The following is an 18,745-nucleotide window of genomic DNA, read 5'->3' as shown; positions in this document are numbered from 1 at the left end:
TTCAGCTATTAAGAATGATAAACTGCAAGCCTTTATATTGAAGTGGATGCCACTTGAACATATACTCATAAGTGAAATAAACCAGACCCACATGTGTAAATATCGTATAGTCTCCCCAATATAAGAACTCCAAAGAAAAAATACAAATAGAAAGGTATAATACAAGTAAAAGGAAAGCAGGATCTCGAGGACTAACTAATCAAGAGAGAGAAAGGAGAGAAGCTAGGAAACATGACAATGTCAAGTCATGCAGTTATATTCGAAAATGAGCAAGGCAATGATCCTGCAAATCTCCAGAAGATTTTTTAATCTATCAGTTAATTGGAAAGATTCTCACCCTGACTAACTATATATGCTGATACCTGTGAACTAAGCTAGTGCACTGCAGTTGTTAATTGTAATAAAGAGTTTCATGCTTGGAGTGCCTTTCATTCTGGTCTTCTCAATACAGGCTGCTTCTCATGACATGCCAGTGGCTAGTATGCTTTCTCTCGGGTAGATGGTTGCTCAAAAAGAAGGGGGTGGTGAATGAAGGCAAGAGACAGGAATAGGAATATTGTTGGACTGTCCTGCTTCAAGGTTGTATATGGTTAGATTTTGGACTTATGTGTAAACTTAAGAAGTATATAATTCTTTATGCCGATTTTTAAAATATATTCTAATTTTTAAATGTTTTTTTTGCATCATATTCTGTAGGGACTTAAAGTTCAACCTATCAATACTTCATGAAGCATACCTTTTCCAAGTTATGCTTATGCTTAAGATGTTTGATATTCACACAGTGGGGTTAAGTTTAACAGCCTAGTTTGCATGGCTATAACAATAATCTTCTCTTCTGGAGGTTTAACAACCTAAGTTTGCAGACCAAAATTAGAGAAAAAAGAGGGCCACAAGAAAAGCCAACATTTTGGCCCTAGCCTTCCAAGGTCAATTAAGACTCAGGATATATGTGATCTTGCATTATAACATCATGTAACTCAGTAGGTCCCAAATTTTTTGATCAAGGAGATTATGGGGCCAAAGAGGAATGTGATCGATGATGTAGAGAGTGCCTAAGGAGAGTCACATGGAGAGAAAACATTCTCTCAGGCTTTCACAGAGAACACGTTGACCAATCAATGGCCGTGTTTTATCCACACGGCTGACACTCACAAAGTTTCTACAATCTGAGGTACAGTAGCTCAGCATCAAACCTGAGGGAATTTCACTGACCTTATCAGACCCAACAGCTACAACTTTTGTTGCATAGGTCCTGCTTTACCTTGGTCTTAACCATCCAGCAGAAAAGTATAAAAACAAAATATAAGAAGCAAAGCCATGCTGTTATGTTGAGCTCTAGGGGACTCAGGTTAACAATTTCTGACATTGCCAGTCACGCGGAAGACGCAATACTATTAAGGGCTACTGGACTCTTTTAGAATATTTTGCTGAGTTTACACACCTATAATGTTCAAATAATGGAACTTAACAAAAAAAGGGGATACAGATGAATGTCCATTTTGTATCTGTGTATTCAAAGTGGTTAGGATAGATATATATTTACATTCTCTTAATGAATAGAGGGATTTGTTCTAATGGTGTTTGTAAATAGGATATCATGTCCTCATCTTGTACAGCAATTAACCACTAGGAGGAATGTATGCAATATGTTAATTATTGAAACTGTCCTACCAATTTGATTTGAAACTGTCTCATTGCTATTTGTTTCTCAATAAAATTATGGAAAAAAGTTACAATAATGAATACATAGCATACTGTGCTATTCATAGTAGGTATTCAGATTACAAGATGCAGACATGTTGTCTAAACACTATTAGGGCAAAACTTTCTTCTCACTGAACTAAGAAATAGTAGCTGTATATTTATTCTAGCCATTTCGTATATGCAGATATATTTATATTTTCACTATACAATAGTCGTTCGTTTATATCCCCTTTGTTGTTTACATTTATCAGAGATAGGTATTCCATTACAATTAAAATACTGTGGGTGTATGGATTCAGCAAGGTAATCCAATACAGTCCAGTACTCCATAGTAGTAGTAGGTTTTCTACAAGACTGCCAATATCAGAAGTTGTTCACTTGAGCTTTTTACAGCTCAGCATAGTAATATGACCTGACTTTTTACAACTCATTTTTCTGCTTTTCTTCTGGATGGACCTGATACAATGTGTTATATGGTTAGATTCCTAAATGCCTATTTAAAAACATGTAATTATTTATTTCTCCTTTTTACACTTTAAAAAAATTTTTATTTGTATCTTTATTTCTTTTTCGTATTTTATGGAAGGGTCTACAGGGTGTTCAGGGTCTCACTACTACATCCGACTCCTAGTGATCTGTTTACAGTATCCCAAGAACTGGGATTACAGGCATGTGGAAGCACACCCAATCTCAATTGCCCTCTCAGCATGCCCCCTGGGTGGGAGTCAGATTAGCAGGCTGGGGAATCACATTCCCAGCCCCTGCGTCTGCTTGCAGGTACTTTAATTTGCAGAGCTATTTGGCCAGGCCTGAAACTTTTTTTTACTGAACAACCATGGATATTTTAATATTTAAATCCCTATAGAATATTAAAAAACAGTTTCATATTTTTACACAAAAATTTAGAATGTAAACCCTATACAACAGTATAGTAGGACAATCCTATGAAACTTTTTGACATGCATACATTTGAGTTTTGACATTAACTCTTTTTTATTAATTTTACTGAGAAACAAATAGCAATGAGACAGTTTCAAAACTGATTAGTAGGACAGTTTCAATAATTAATACAATGCATATTGTTGGCTTCGTAGTTGTTATTCACAGTATAAGATAAAGAGATGATATCCTGTGCAAACACTATTACTACAAGTCTTTTTTATCATTGAATTAAGAGACAGTAGCTGTATATCTATCCTGTTTTTCTATGTACACATACAAAATGGTTCTTCATTTTGTATCCCTGTTTTTGTTCAGTTTTGTTGGAGATGGGTATTTTATTATTCTTTAAATATTGTAGCTGCATAAATTCAAAAAACTACTCCAATATAGTCTAGTAGTCCATAATAATAGTGGTTATCTTTAGGACTAACAATGTCAGAAATTGTGGACTAGAGCTTTTTGCAGCTTAGCTTGTTAATATGGCTTTAATTTTTATAACTTGATTTTATACTTTTTTGTTGGGTGGCTATGATCAAGGTAATGCAAGACCTATATAACAAGAAATGCAACTTTTTTATCTGACAAGGTCACTGAAATACTCTCAGTACTTACCCTGAAACCCTGTGCAGCAGTTTGTAGATCCTTTGTCAGTATCAGCCATGTTAATGAGTCATGGCCATTGCTTGACCAATTTGCTGTCTGTGAAAGCCTGAGAGAATGTTTTCTCTCCAGGTGACTCTCCTTAGGCACATTCTATATTGTCACCCATTTTTCTCATTAGCCTCATAATCTCCTTGATCAGAAAATTTGGGACATCACTGAGTTACAGGATGTTACATTACAGGTTCTCTTATTTCCTGAGTACTCACTGACCTTGAAAGGCTAGGGCCAAAATGTTCACTGTCATGTCAACCCTTCTTTTTCTCTAATTTTTGGCTTGCAAACTTAAGTTGTTAACCCTCCACAAGAGAAGCTTAAAGATATTATTAGGCTATAACATAGGCAATTGAGCTTAACCTCACAATCTGTCTGAATATCACACATCTTGGACATCATTTGGAACAGGTATTTTCAATCAAGTATTGATATGTTAAACCTTAAATCCCTACAGAAGAAAAATTAAAAATCAAAAATATTTTAACAAATAGGAATGCAAAATTATATATTTTTAAAAAGGAATTTAGAAATCTAACCAAACAGCATTGTACCAGGACATTTCTATAACTCTTTCTTGTCTCTTGTTCTCATTTATTACCCTTTTTTAAGCAAACATTTATTAGAGGGACAGTACAGCAGTAATTGCTATGACATGATAAACAGTAATTATTTAGAAGACTAGAATGACAGAAATTCCAAGCATGACCCTACTAATAAACATTGCTATCTTCATTGCAGTTGCTTAGTTTATGGGTATCAGCATATATACTCAGTCAGGGTGAGAATCCTACCAAATGACTGCTACTTTCAAAAACCTACTGAAGAAACTCAGGATCATTCCCTTTACCAACTTGTGCATATAAATGTATGGTTGTGCCCCTCTCACATTTCCTAACGTTGCTCCTTGTTCTTTGCTCATTATTTAATTCTTAAGTTGTTTTCCTTTTAATTGTGTTATACTGTTCCATTTTTATTTCTTTTGTGTTCTTACACTAGGAAGACTAAACGATATTTACATGTGTGGGTATAGTTTATTTCATTTATGAATATATCTTCAAGTGGCATCCACATTAATATAAAGGCTTCGATTTTATTCTTACAGCTCAGTGACACCGCATTGTAAAAAATACCACAAGTTTTTCATCCATTCCTCAGGTGATGGACATTTTGGTTGTTTCCAAGATTTGGCTATCAGGACTTGTGCTGCTATAAACATAGGTGCACATATATCACTATGATATGAAGTATTAAGTTCCTCTGAGAAAATTCCCAATAGAGGGATAGCTGGTTTGAATGGACTACCAGTCCTGTTTTTTATGGAGTTTCCACTGATTTCCATAATGGTTGTACCAGTCTACATTGCAACCAGCAGTGGAGTCGGGTTTCTATTTCCACACAACCTCTCAAACATTTGTTGTTGGTTGATTTCTTCATAATAGCTATTCTTCTGGGGGTGAGATGGTATCTCAGTGTGGTTATAATTTGCATTTCATGGGTAGCTAGTGATGTGGAACATTTTTATATATATTTACTTGCTTCCATAATTTTGTCCTGCGAGAAGTGTGTGTTCATCTCAGATGCTCATTTCTGGATTGGGTCTTTAAATTTCGGGGCCTTAATGTGTTTTAGTTCTTTATAAATTCTAGAGAGCAGACCTCTGTATGATTGTTTATTAGTTAAGATTTTTTACCAATTTGTGGATTGTGTTTTCATTTTGTTGGCAATTTCTTTTTATGTGCAAAACTTTCTCAGTAAGAGATCTCAGTTGCTAAGTCTTTCAAGTATTACCTGTGTGATTTGATTTTTGTTCATGAACTCTTTGCCTACTCCTATGTCTTCAAGAATTACTCCTACATTTTCTTCCAGGAGATTTACTGTTTCTGTTTTAATGTTTAGATCTTTAATCCATTTTGACTTTAGCTTAGTGCATGGTGATATACCTGCATCAAATTTTACATTTTGTCTCTCTCTGAGCCACTTATCCAGCACCATTTGCTAAAAAGGCGCTCTTTCTTCCAGGAAGCTTGTTTGGCCCATTTGTCAAAGATAAGGTGGTTCACTTTGTTCAGAGAGGCTTTTGAATCTTGTACTCTATTCCATTATCATGAGGTCCAGTTTGTTGCCAATACCATGCTGACTTTAACACAGAAGCTTTGAAGTATAATTTAAAGCCAGTAAAACTATGTTTTATTCCTTGTCTTTGTTTTGCAGGATTGCCTTTGCTATTCTAGGTCTTTTCTGGTTCCAAATAAATTTTAGGAATGATTTCTCTAGGTCTGTGAGAAGTGTTGCTGGTATTTTGATAGGGACTGCATTAAATCTGGACAATTTTTGGAGTATGCCCATCTCCACAATCTTGACACTTCCTATCCAGGAGGAGGGAATATCTTTCAGTTTTCTGAAATTCTCTAAGATCTGTTTTTTGAGAGTACTGTAATTTTCATTGAATAGATATCTTTCACTTCTTCAGTGAGATTAATTCCAAGGTATTTCATTTTCTGTAGTGCTATTGTAAAAGGTATTGTTTCTCTAATTTCCCTCTCAGTGTGTTTGCTGTCTGTGTAGAGGAATGCTATTGACTTTTGGGTATTGACTTTGTATCCTGCTATGCTACTAAATTTGTGTATCAATTCTAGTAGCTTCTTCTTCGAGTTTTTTTGTTCCTCCAATTAAAGTATCATGTCATCTGCAAATAATGACAATTTAACTTCTTCTTTACCTATTCTTATTCCTTTTATTTCTCACTCTTGTCTAATGGCTCTAGCTAATGATTCCAGAACTATATTGAATAGGAGTGGTGATAGAGAACATCACTGTCTTCTACCAGATCTAACAGTAAAAGATTTCAGATTCTCCCCATTTATAATTAGATTAGCCACTGCGTTGTCATAATTGGCTTTGACCAGATTAAAGTAGAGGCCATCTATTCCAATTATCTGTAGGACTTTGCAAATGAGTGAGCGATGGACTTTTCGAAAGCCTATTCAGCATCAACTGAGATGATCTTGTGGTTTTTGGATTTGACTGTATTGATACAACGTATTACATTTATAGATTTGCATATATTGAACCATCCTTGCATTCCTGGGATGGATCCTACCTTGTCATGGTGTAGAAACTTCTTGATGATTTGCTGTATTCTATTTGCTAGGATTTTATTGTTTTTGTATCTATGTTCCTAGAGAAGATGGACCTGTAGTTCTCTATTGCAGTTTCATCTTTTCCTTGGTTTTGGTATCAGTATAATACTTGCCTCCAGGAACGATTTTGGAAGGACTGCTTCCTTTTCAATTTCATTGAAGAGCATGATGAGTATAGGGATTACATCATCGAAAATTTTTTTGTTAAATTTAGCTGAGAATCCATCAGGATTTGGACTTTTCTTTGTTGATACAATTTTTATTACATTTTGTATTTCATTGGCCTTTACTGGGTTACTGAGAGTTCTTACATCTTCTTGATATAGTTTTGGTGATTTGTACCTTCTAGGAATATGTCCATTTCTTCTGTGTCTTCTCTTCTGTGAGAGTAAGGATTCCCAAAGTATCTATACATGATCTTCTGAATTTCCACTGGGTGTGTGGTAGTTACACCCTTTTCAGTCATTATTGCTTATATTTGAATTCATCTTTCCTCTTTTTGATGAGGTTAGCTAGGGGCTTATGAATTTTATTTAATTTTTCAAAGAAGCAGCTTTTTTATTTGATAATTATTTGAACTGTTTTTTCATCTCAATTGAATTAATTTCTGTTCTAACTTTTATGACTTCTTGTGTTTGGGCTTTGACTTTGGTTCACTCTTCCTTTTCTAGATATTGGAGGGGTAGCATTAGAGTATTTATTTGTTCCCGTTCTGTTTTCCTAATGTGTGAGTTCACAGCTATAAATTTTCATGAAAGAACAGCTTTCATCACATCCCATAAATTCCAATAAGTTGTAGTTGAATTTTCATTAAAATATAGATATTGTTGAATTTCTTGCTTAATTTCAGCTGTGATCCATTGGTTGCTGAGTAAGTTATTCTTAAATTTCTTATATTTAAGGATTTTTTGTGGTTTCTTTTGTCATTTATTTACAGTTTCACTGCACTGTGGTCAGATAATATGCATGTGATAATTTCTATTTTCTTACGTAAACATAAGCATGACCTATGGAACAGTATGTGAGCTACTTTAGAAAGGGACCCACGTGAAGCTGAAAAAAATGTGTATTCAGCTGTGGTTGGGTGGAACACTGTATATGTCCACTAAGTACATTTGTTCCAAGGTCTGGTTCAGTTCTGCTACTTTATTGCTAATTTTTTGTCTGTCTGACCTATCTTTTAGGAATAAAGGGGTATTAATGTCTCTAGTTAAAACTGTGGTATTGGATGTACGATTTTCTATGGCTATTAAGATTTTCTTATGTAATTGGTTGTTCCTGTACTTGGTGCCTACATATTTATGAGTGTCACCTCTTCTTGAATTTTTCCCCTAACCAGTATATAGTGGCCTTCTTTATTTCATTTGATTATCCTTGGTTTGAGGTTGAGACTGACCACAGGATTGCTACCCCTGCTTTTTTCTCAGGTGCTGAGGCCTGTAGTATTGTTTTCCATCCTTTGACTTTCAGCCTATGAATTTCTTTATAAAAGGAGTTAAATGTGTTTCTTGTATACAGAATATTGTTGCATTTTGTTTCCTAATCCACTGTGCCAGTCTGTTTCTTTTAATCGTGAATTCAGTCCATTTATATTGATGGTTATAATTGAGATATAGTGACTTATGACTGACGTTATTTACCTGCTGTTGTTTATTCCTTTTTCTCCAGCATTTAATTCCTTGCCCTATTTAGTGGGCTCCTTCTGTTCTTATTCATGGAGTTGTGATCTTTTGGGTCCCTCTCTAGAACATTCTGTAGTAGCCTGTGTAGTGCTTGCTTTGTCATCATGAAATTCTTCAGTCGTTCTTTGTCATGAAAATATTTCACTTCTCCATCAAACTTGAAAGAGAGTTTTACAGGGCATATTAGTCTGGGCTGGAATTTGTTTTCATAGAGGACTTGAAGTACTCTGCTCCATGCTCTTCTTGCTTTCATGGTTTGTGAAGAGAAGTCGGACGTAATTCTGATGGGTTTTCCTTTGAAATGTGATCTGCTTCTTTTCTCTAGGGGCTTTCAGTGGATTATTGCTGTGCTGCATTTCTGGGATCTTGACTATTATATGTCTCGGTGTGTTTTTAATTGGGTTGAGGTTACTTGGCATTCTGTATGCTTCAGTTACCTGGATGTCAGATTGTTTCCTCATATTTGGGAAGTTTTCTGCTATTACTTCTGCCCATATTTTTTTTAATGTCATTTGTATTGACTCCTTCTTTCTCATTGATTCCTATTAGTCTCACATTCTTCATCTTTGCATTGTCTTGCAGGTGATGGATTATTTTTTCCTGCATCCTACCTGTTTTTAACAGATCTTGTCTTACCTTTTCGCTAGCTGCAAGGGCATCTTCAAGATATGCAACTATCTTCACTCTCAAACTGTTTTGCAAGTTTGTGATAGAGATTTTAATTTCCTCTATATCTCTTTGACTGTTCTTCATGTGATCTATTTCTTTCCTATTTCAATCATTCAGGGTTTGCATCGTTTTTCAAATCTTCTCTATTTTTTATCAGTATCTTCTTGAGAAGCTATTAGTTCTTTCATTATAGTTATCCTTTTTTACTTCAGAGAATTATTTCTTATCTGATTTCCTCTATGTTTCTCCAGTTGATTCTTTAATTCACATGCTATTAATTCAGAGATTTCTTTTTTTATTTCCGAGCTTATTTCTGATCTGAGTTCCTCTATACATTTCTGCAGTTGTTCTTTTACTTCAAACGCTATTAATTCAGACATTTCAGCTGTGTGATTACCAATTTTTTTGTGTTAGTGTCTTCTGCCCTTGTTCTAGGTGGGCTCACGGACTGAGATTGCATTTTGCTCCTTCTCTTTGTCATTTTGTATAGCACTGTCTTCTTACCTTTGATGTAGAGCTTTGCTGAAGTATAACCTTAGCATCTACTGAAATTGTTACCCAACGTAGGTTATATGATTAAGGTAGTCATAGTTTTGTATTTAGATAACTACAGTGAGGAACACTAATTATGGGTAATTATCTTTAGCAGTTGACAAACTTTTGTAACCAGTGGAATTGTGTTTTAGACAGCAATACCAATCATTATGTCTATATAGCTAAGCAGATATTTAATTGGGAATTCATATTTAAGGTAGTTCCACTAAGTTCTGTCTGATCACCTCCCCTTGATCTACCTGGTGTTTTCCAGTCAGACTAGTTCATATTCATCCCCTCTCTCTCAGTCAAGAGAGAAAGAGGGAGGATGCTTTTATAGATCTGGGTCTATAAAAGTGTCTCAGCTTATCAGGTGCAGATTTACAAAGTTTGAGTTCATCCAGTTGTGCCTGGCTTGGATCTCGATTCTGTGCTCAGCTTCTTCCTGCTGCAGCCCTTGGAAGTGAATCTGTTGTGCTCCTCTGGCAAGATGTTCTGCTCCCTGATTAGCTCAGTGGTTCTGGCCTCTAGCCTCTCTGCAGGGACTTTAGCTACAGTTTCACACCAGGCCTGTATGCCAGGCCTGGGCTCAGTCTGGAGGGGTCCAGAGAGCAGGACAGAAGGAGTCACTCACTAGTGGGCCTGTGCTGGGTCCGCAGGGATTCAGCAGGCAAAGGAGAGCACAGAAGCTCTCCCAGACTCTTGAAGGGCCTGGGCTTGGGCTGCACCTGGAGGGGTCCTGTGAGCATGCTGGAAGTTCCCACTCATATGCCAGGCCTGGGCTGGTTCTGCAGGGGTTCGTAGGGGTCCCATGAGCATGGCTTAAGTTCTCACTCAAAGGCCAGGTTCGGGCAGGGTCCAAAGAGATCCAGTGGGCACAGGGCAGCATGGAAGCTCTCCCACACAACTGGGTGACCTAGGTTTTGGCTGCGTTTGGATGGGTCCATAGAGCACGTTGGAAGTTCTCACTCATATGCCAGGCCTGGGTTGGTTCTGGAGGGGTTCCTGTTTTTATTTTTTATTATTTTTCACATTGTATAAGGATTTAAAGTTTAGCATATCAATGACTGATTGAAAATACCTGTTCCATGTTATCTCTAAGGTATTTGATATTCAGACAGATACTGATGTTAAGCTCAAGAGCCTGTGTTTTAGGCTAATAATATCATTAAGATTAAGTTAAGTTTGCAGAACAAAAAATTAGAGAAAAAGAAGGGCTACAAGGACAGCCAACACTTTGCCCTAGCTTTTAATGGTCAGTGAGGACTCAGGACATAAGACAACCTGTATTGTAATATCCTGTAACTCAGTGCTGTCCCAAATTTTCTGATCAAGGAGATTATGGAGCTACAGAGGGAAGTGATCGATGATATAGAGTGTGCCTTGAGAGAGTCACCTAGAAAGAAAACATTCTCTCAGGCTTTCACAGAGAGCAAATTGGTCAAGCAATGGCTGTGACTCATCCAGATGGCCGACACTGACAAACGATCTACAAACTGCTATACAGGGTTTCAGGGTAAATTCTGGCCGGATTTCACTTATATTGTCAGATACAAAAGTTATATTTTTTGTTATGTAGGGTTTGCTTTATCTTGCTAGTATCATATTCTTGAAAGAGCACAGTTAAGTTTCTCTCAATAGAAAAAAATAATGGGTATGTGAGCTGACACATTTGTTAATTAGCTCAGTTTAGCTTTCCCAAAGTGTTTAACTATATCAAAACGTCATATTGCTAAATACATATAATTTGTCGATTAAAATATTTTTTAAAGAAGTAAAGAAAGGACTAATTTTTTAAGGAGGAAAGACAAACTCCTTGGGTAGGGTTGAGCACTAAGTCATTTGAGATGGTGTGAAACACGAGTAAGATAGAGAAAAGGAAAAAAGGAAGAGATCACTTTAGGCCAATGTGATTCCTAGAACAAAGACACAGAATACATGGAGTACAAAAGTAAACATGAGGAAAACTTAGAGGTGTTGGGGCTTGATTATGATGTAAAAGTTATTGTTAATCGTACAGGGACCATGTCTATTCTTTCTTTTGCTAAGAAGTTTAGATGCTATTTTACTCATATTTCATCAGCACCACCTAGAAGTGTTACAAAATATCACTTATAGCAGTGGTGGTGATCCTATGGCACACATGTTGTAGCAGGCTGTTTGTATCATTGAAGCCTGTAAAAGTTTTACCATCATTATCCTATACTACCATCTTGTAACAAAACCAGGTTACTGACAGATATATAGCAGGTCAGATTAATGGAAGAGTAAAAAGATAATTAAGAAAAGGAATCAGGACAATGGAAATTAAAGAAATGATTGAAGGACTCTCACCTCAAATATGTCTTGGTTATAATGTGGTGGGAGCACATTTTAAGACAGTATGGTTGCTTCTCATCAGCAAATTGGGACTGGCATATCAGAAGCATAGTAATGTAGGGTGCAGTTCAGAGCTTTCACATGGAAAAAGCATAAAAAATGTTTACTTGTCAACAGAGATCATTAGCCATATCTTTATTTTTTTATGTATTTAGTACAGGGTTTCAGGGTCTCACTACATAGATTGGACTCGTAGTGATCCTCCTGTTCTCAGCACTGGCACACCACCAGGCCAAGTCTCAGTTACTGTCACAGCATGCCCCAGGGGGCGGGGGCCAGTATGGCACCCCTGGGGATTGAACACGACCACCACTACCCCAGTCCTTGCCCCTGTCTAAACAGGTGCTTTAGTCCACTGAGCTATTATTAGCCACATCTTTAAATGCAAAGATCAGTGCCTTTTTTTGAGACAGTAACTGGCTGTGTAATACAGGCTGACCTTGAGTTCACTATGTAGCCCAGGCTTGCCGCCAATGTGGTCATACTCCTGCTTCAGCCTCTCCAATGCTGGGATCACACATCACGCCCAGCTATAATAACTTTTAAATCAGATATTACTAATGGACGCATTTGACCAAGATGCACATTTTTGACCAACAAACATCCACATATACCGCTCATTAAAAGAGATTTCTGTTTTTTGTTCTCAGTGCTGGGGATTGAACCCAGGGTTTCGCACATGCTAGGCAAGAGCTCTACCACTGAATTATATCCCATTTTTTTACTTTCTAGAAAACAGATCAATGTATGGCTTTGATATTACAGAACAGCCCTAAAGATCCCCTTTAGTGGGACTGTCCTGCTTCAAGGTTGTATATGGTGAGATTTTTGGACTTATGTGCAAACACAAGAAGTATATAATTCTTTATCTTATTTTTAAAATATAATCTAATTTTTAAATGTTTTTTATCATATTATGTAGGGACTTAAAGTTCAACATATCAATACTTGATGAAAAATACCTATTTCTTATTATGCCTAAGATGTTTGAAACAGTGAGATAGTGAGGGTAAGCTTGATAGCCTAAATCGTTTGATAATAATAACAAGCTTGTCTTCTGGATGGTTAACAACCTAAGTTTGCAGACCAAAATTAGAGAAAAAGGAGGGCTACAAGGAAAGCCAACATTTTGGCCCTAACCTTCTAAGGTCAATGAAAACTCAGGACATATGAGAACTTGTACTGTAATGTCATGTAACTCGGTAGTGTCCCAAATTTTCTGATCAAGAAGATTATAGGGCCAAAGAGGAAAGTGATCGAAGACGTACAGTGTGCCTAAGGAGAGTCACATGGGGAGAAGACACTCTCTCAGGCTTTCACAGAGAGCACATTGGCCAAGCAATGGCCATGACTCATCCACATGTCTGCACTGACAAAGGTTCTACAATCTGAGGTACAGGATCTCAGATAAATCCTGAGGGGATTTCACTGACCTTATCAGACCCAAAAGCTACAACTCTTGTTGCATAGGTCCTGCTTTACCTTGGTCTTAACCATCCAGTAGAAAAGTATGAAGACGAAATATAGGAAATAAAGCCATGTTTTTATGTTGAGCTGTGGGGGACTCAGGACAATAATCTCTGACATTGCTAGTTAAACAGAAGACCCTATGCTATTATGGGCTACTGGACTCTTTTAGAATATTTTTCTGAGTTTACACACCTATAATATTCAACAACGGAACTTAAAAAAAATTGGGGTATAACTATGAATGTCCATTTTGTATCTGTGTATTCAAAGTGGTTGGGATAGATATATAGTTACATTCTCTTAATGAATAGAATGATTTGTTCTATTGGTGTTTGTAAATAGGATCTCAAGTCCACATCTTGTACAGCAATTAACCACTGAGAAGAATATATGCAGTGTATTATTTGTTGAAACTGTACTTCCGATGTGATTTGAAACTGTCTCATTGCTGTTTATCAATAAAATTTTGAAAAAAAAGATCCCCTTTAAATTTATCCATTACCAATTCCTCTTTATGTTAAAATTTTTATTAGTACATGTTTGCAGTACACAATGATGACATACATCATGCGGAGTTGGCATGTGCACAGTAACACATCTGAATTCTTTTTACTTTCCTGTTTTCCCTGCACTTGTCTTCTCAATCTCCAGTCAACTTTCATTTTGCCTACAATCTCCATGTTTCATATTACCTTTTGCTTTACAATTCACTTCTATTTTGGGTTTCTCATATCAAATAAATCATATGATACATAAGCCTATATGTCTGATTTATTTCACTTAACATTATAGTCTCAAGATGCATGCATCTATATTCAAAGTAACTCAAGTTTCTCCTTTTTTGTGGTAGACTAGTACCCTATTGTGTACAAATATCACATTTTCTTTATTTATCTGCTGACCTACATACAAGGCACTTTCAAGATTTAGCTATTGTGAAGTGTGCTGCTATAAACATAGGTGGGCATGTATCATTGTAATACAGTGTCTTGAAATTTTTAAAAAGGGGAATAGCTGGTCAAATGGAAATTCTAGTGTTTTTTTTTCCTGGAACTGGGGATTGAACTCAGGTCCTTGCGCTTGCCATGGAAGCGCTCATTCCACTGAGCCATCTCCCCAGCCCTGGAAATTCTAGTTTTATTTTTTTCAGAAATCTTTATACTGAATTACATCAATGTTTTACAAGTTTAAATTCCCATCCATAATACAGAAGTATTCCTTTGCCACCTTCTCCAGCAGTCTCTCCAGCATTTGTTTTTATTTGATTTCTTTGACAGCCATTGCGTCCAGAGTAAGATGGACTCTCACTATATTATCTGCATTACTCAAATGACCAACTTGAACAGTTATTCAAATATTCATTTACATATTCTGAGAAGTCACTATTTAACTTCAGTTGCCCATTTTTTTCATTGGGTCTCTGGGGTGTTTCATTTTTTTGTGTCCATTATATATTTTAAGTCATTATTTCTCTCTCCAAGGGATAGTTAGCCAAAATTTTTTCCATTCCATAGGATGTCTCTTTGCTCTGTTGGTAGGTTCCTTAGCTATGCAGAAGCTTTTTTATGCTTGTTTGTAAAGTTTATTGACAACTGTGTGGTTCCAAAACACAAAACAACATTTGAAAAACAAAATGTGTTCTAATAAAGTAGAGTTAAGAAAAATATCTCTTGCCTCCAGCCCACTTCAAAACAAACAGTGCAAGATAGAAAAGGTGGTTTTTGAGATAATTCATGTTTTTTTAAAAGATAGATTTCAGTAGGTATATCTTTCCATCCAAAAATAAAGCACTTTATCATCTTAATGTACATACATTATTTTGTCATTTAATTAAGCCTCTGGATAAAACAACAGGAATTGGATTGGCCATGGTGGGAAACATCATGAATACAACATGCTTCTGATATACTTTCACATTTTAAACAGCAATTCTTAATCAATGTGCCCCAGACTAACTGGTACCTCCAGTAAATGCTATCAATACACACTCACATGACAGGACACCTTTGTCTGCAGCCCAAAGAACCTATTCTTTGAGACTGATCCAAGTGACTTGTAATGATGCCTTGTATGATTTTAAAGTCCATAATTTTCTGCATGCTAGCAAAACTGAAGTCCAAGCACACAAACTCAGCCTTATGAAGTCTCAATATAAGGCAACTGATGCTCTCAACACCAACTTTATCATACTGTTTCAAAGTATCTTTTAGGGGCAGCAAAATAGTTCAGTGGATTAAAGTACAGAAACCAAGATCCCTGGCACCACATGTCATACCAGCCCCACTTTCAGGGTAGGCTGAGCCAGCCAGAGTCTGGGTGTGATGGCGCACGCCTGTAATACCAGTGCTGGGGAGGCTGAATGCAGGAGGACCACTACGAGTCAGAGCTACGTAGTGAGACCCTGCAATAACCAAATAGATTATACTTTAGAAAGGTTTTGCAGGACTGTTCCATTTTTGACCGGGGCATGTACTGAGAAATGGAAATCACTGGCTTCTTTTAAAAGATTCAGGAAACAAAAACCTAACTCATAAAATTCTTTCTGAACCCTCCATTTTGTGGCATTTTATAAAAATGCTGGCTACAAATCAGAGCCCATTTTTTTGGCTTTCCAGAAATTACAAAACATAAACATATCCCCCAAACAAATCATCTCACTGGTGTAAGACTTTACACCAGGTTTTTCTGCTATATGAATGAATCCATCTTTTTTGTCCAACAAATGCAATTCCTTGTAAATGTCAGCTTTCTCCAGCAGGAATGAGAAGACACTCATGTGCAGATATACTTCAGGTACCCAGAAGGACATTCCATAGCGCAGTCTCCCCAAAGGCTGGCTTTTCCCAAATGACAACACACATATATGCTTTCAACAGCAAGAATTAGCAAGACTAAAAACATGCTATTAAAAGATATAATAACATAGACAAATACATCTTCACACAAAAAGTTTCCCAGCTACCAAAACCAGCTTCAAAGTTACAAAAACAAGATTAAGTTGATCAATCTTGGCCTTCTCATGTATAGATAGAATTCTTGTCTCTTCCTAGTAGAAATAATATCAATTCTGCTCCTATTAAAGTACCTCACCACTCAGCTCTGATTTATAATTTATGCATTCAATGCATTTCCAATACTGCCTCTTGACGTACAATGATGTGTATTGTAATTCAAATTCTGACTTTTAAATTAATGACATCAAGATCATCTCCTTTTCCTTAACCAAATTCTCATCAAACTGGAATTTAATGGAAAAAATAAGGGTAAAACATTCTCAACTTTCTATAAAGCCCCTATAAGGAACCCCAAAATGGAAACATTTAAAAAAATTTGTGATGGAGCCACATGTATCGATAAAAGACATAGTTAAATTTTTTAAAAGGCACTCTTACAAAGTCACAGGGAAGCCAGGAACCTTCATATTTCAACCTGAAAATACATCTGGTTTCCTCATCTGACCTTCACCTTCGGTGTGTGAATGTCCAGGCCCACAGAACAGGGGGCACTTCAGAGACGCATCATGCATTTGGTTAAGGAACACCAGTAAACACTGCTATGCTACATGTAGGTTTATACCACCCATGTGTCTCAGTGAAATTCAAACAGATTCCTGCTGAGTTCTCACTACTTACTTCTTCAGGATCACCACTGTGTTTCATAATAATTAAGAAGAATTTGGTAAATTAAAGGTTCTTTGACAAATATCAGAAGATCTTTCAAAATAACTAGAGAAAAGAGGAATAAAAAACCCAGCTAAAACTGTATTTAATGTAAAAGGAACAAAACCATTACAGAATACATCTAAACAAGTGGCTTTGGTGTGGGGGGAGAGAACGTGAATCAATGAAACAGAAAAGGATGTTTTATGAGGCAATTTTTGTGTGCAGAGTCAGACAGTATTTTCCTAATTCTAATTTTATATTTAAAGCAGGAGTTAAAGCTTGGTTATGAGTGCAAAGAAAAAGTTGGCTGCCAATTCTACTGGATTGTTTTTGGTGTGGGCTTTCCACACAGGATCTTTGCTAAGTAGTGACTCGGGTGTCTGGGGGGGGGTAGGCATAAGGATCCACTGGGGTACCTGCTGGGACACAAGATGAGCTGGAATCACATGGCGGGTTTTCCTTCTTTACTGGTACAGGAACTTCAATATTTTCTTCCTGGATTAAAGTCTTGTTTTTAGATAGCTCTAGAAGGTGTTTCTCAAACTGAATTAGATAAATAGACTGTAGGATAATGAGATCTGGTCTCAGCTGAAGGGATGGCAGACATGAAGGGACAGGTGCACACAACAGGTCAACAGGGAAGCTACTGGTATGTTGCAGCAGCTCTTGATCCATTTTACTAGGTCCTGCTCCAAGCTGGGGTTCTGAGGCTATGTGCAATTAGGTCACCTCCAAGATCTGCTCATTGTCTGCAGTTTAGTTTTCGTGAATGGTGGGGGACAGACCAAGTGAACTCAGCTAGCTTTCATACTTTTTAATTTGCTATCCTATTTGTTCATTCTTTGTCTTAGTTCTCAAGTAGTTGAGGTTCTGTTCAGAAAGTCCTTGCCTGTACATATGTTTTCAAGGGTTTTACATATATTATCTTCCAGCAGATCAAGTTTTTCTGTTAAACATTTAGATCTTTGAACCATTTCAATTTTAGTTTAGTACTTGATAAGGGATTCAATCTTTTGCATGTGAATGGCCACTTTTCTTTCTTCCAGTGTATATTTTTAGTCATACTGTCAAAGACTGGATTGCTGCTTGTGCATAAGGTTATTCCTGCTTCTTTTATTCTTCTGCATTGAGCCATATCTTGTGCCAGTACCACAGTGTTTTTATTACTGTAATTTTGTATTATTTGAAGTCCAGGACCATTATGCCTCGTGCTTTGGTATCATTCCCTGGATTTGCTTTGGCTATTCTGGTTCTCTTCTGGTCCCATATGAATTTCAGGATTGTTTTTTTCTAGTTTGATAATGAATAATATTGGTATTTTCATTGAGACTGCATTAAATCTATATATCAGTTTTAGAAGTCAAGCCATTTTGATAATATTGGTTCTGCTTATCCATGAACAGGGGACACTTTCCTATTTTCTCATGTTCTCTTCTAGTTTCTTTTCAGAGTAGAATACTTTTTATTGAAGCAATTTTTGCTTTTGCAAAGTTAATTCCTATTTAAATTCTCTTATGGCTTGGTGGGTTTATTATTGGTGTGCAGGAATATCATTTATGTTTATGTGTTGATTCTGTATCCTATTCCCTTGCTGAACTTTTTATTATCTCTAACTTTTGCTGGATTTCTGCATAAAACATCATGTGATCTGTGAATAAGGATAGTTTAACTTTGATTCCTATACTTATTACCTTTATTTCTTTTTCTTGCCTGATTGTTCTAGCTAATGTTTTGAGCACTATACTGAACATAAAGAAGTACTGACAATGGCCATTTCTGCTCCTGATTTTTTTTATGTATTTGATACAGGGTCTCACTACACAGCTCTGACTTATAGTGAGCCTCCTGTTTTCAGCTTCCCCAGTGCTGGGCTGAGATTACATGCATGGCCACAATGCCCAGTTTT

General features: G+C 36.6%; 1 protein-coding gene across 4 annotated transcripts in view; it reads right to left on the bottom strand.

The window, feature by feature from the left end:
• Enox2 (ecto-NOX disulfide-thiol exchanger 2) overlaps window positions 1-18,745 on the bottom strand; it is a 499,315-nt gene that overhangs the window by 358,088 nt on the left and 122,482 nt on the right. The window lies entirely within an intron of this gene.

Source organism: Octodon degus, unplaced genomic scaffold (assembly GCF_000260255.1).
Source record: "Octodon degus isolate 3935 unplaced genomic scaffold, OctDeg1.0 scaffold00063, whole genome shotgun sequence".
NCBI lineage: Eukaryota > Metazoa > Chordata > Mammalia > Rodentia > Octodontidae > Octodon > Octodon degus.
The sequence above is the reverse complement of the archived record's forward strand: the minus strand, read 5'-3'. Positions and strand labels throughout refer to the sequence as shown.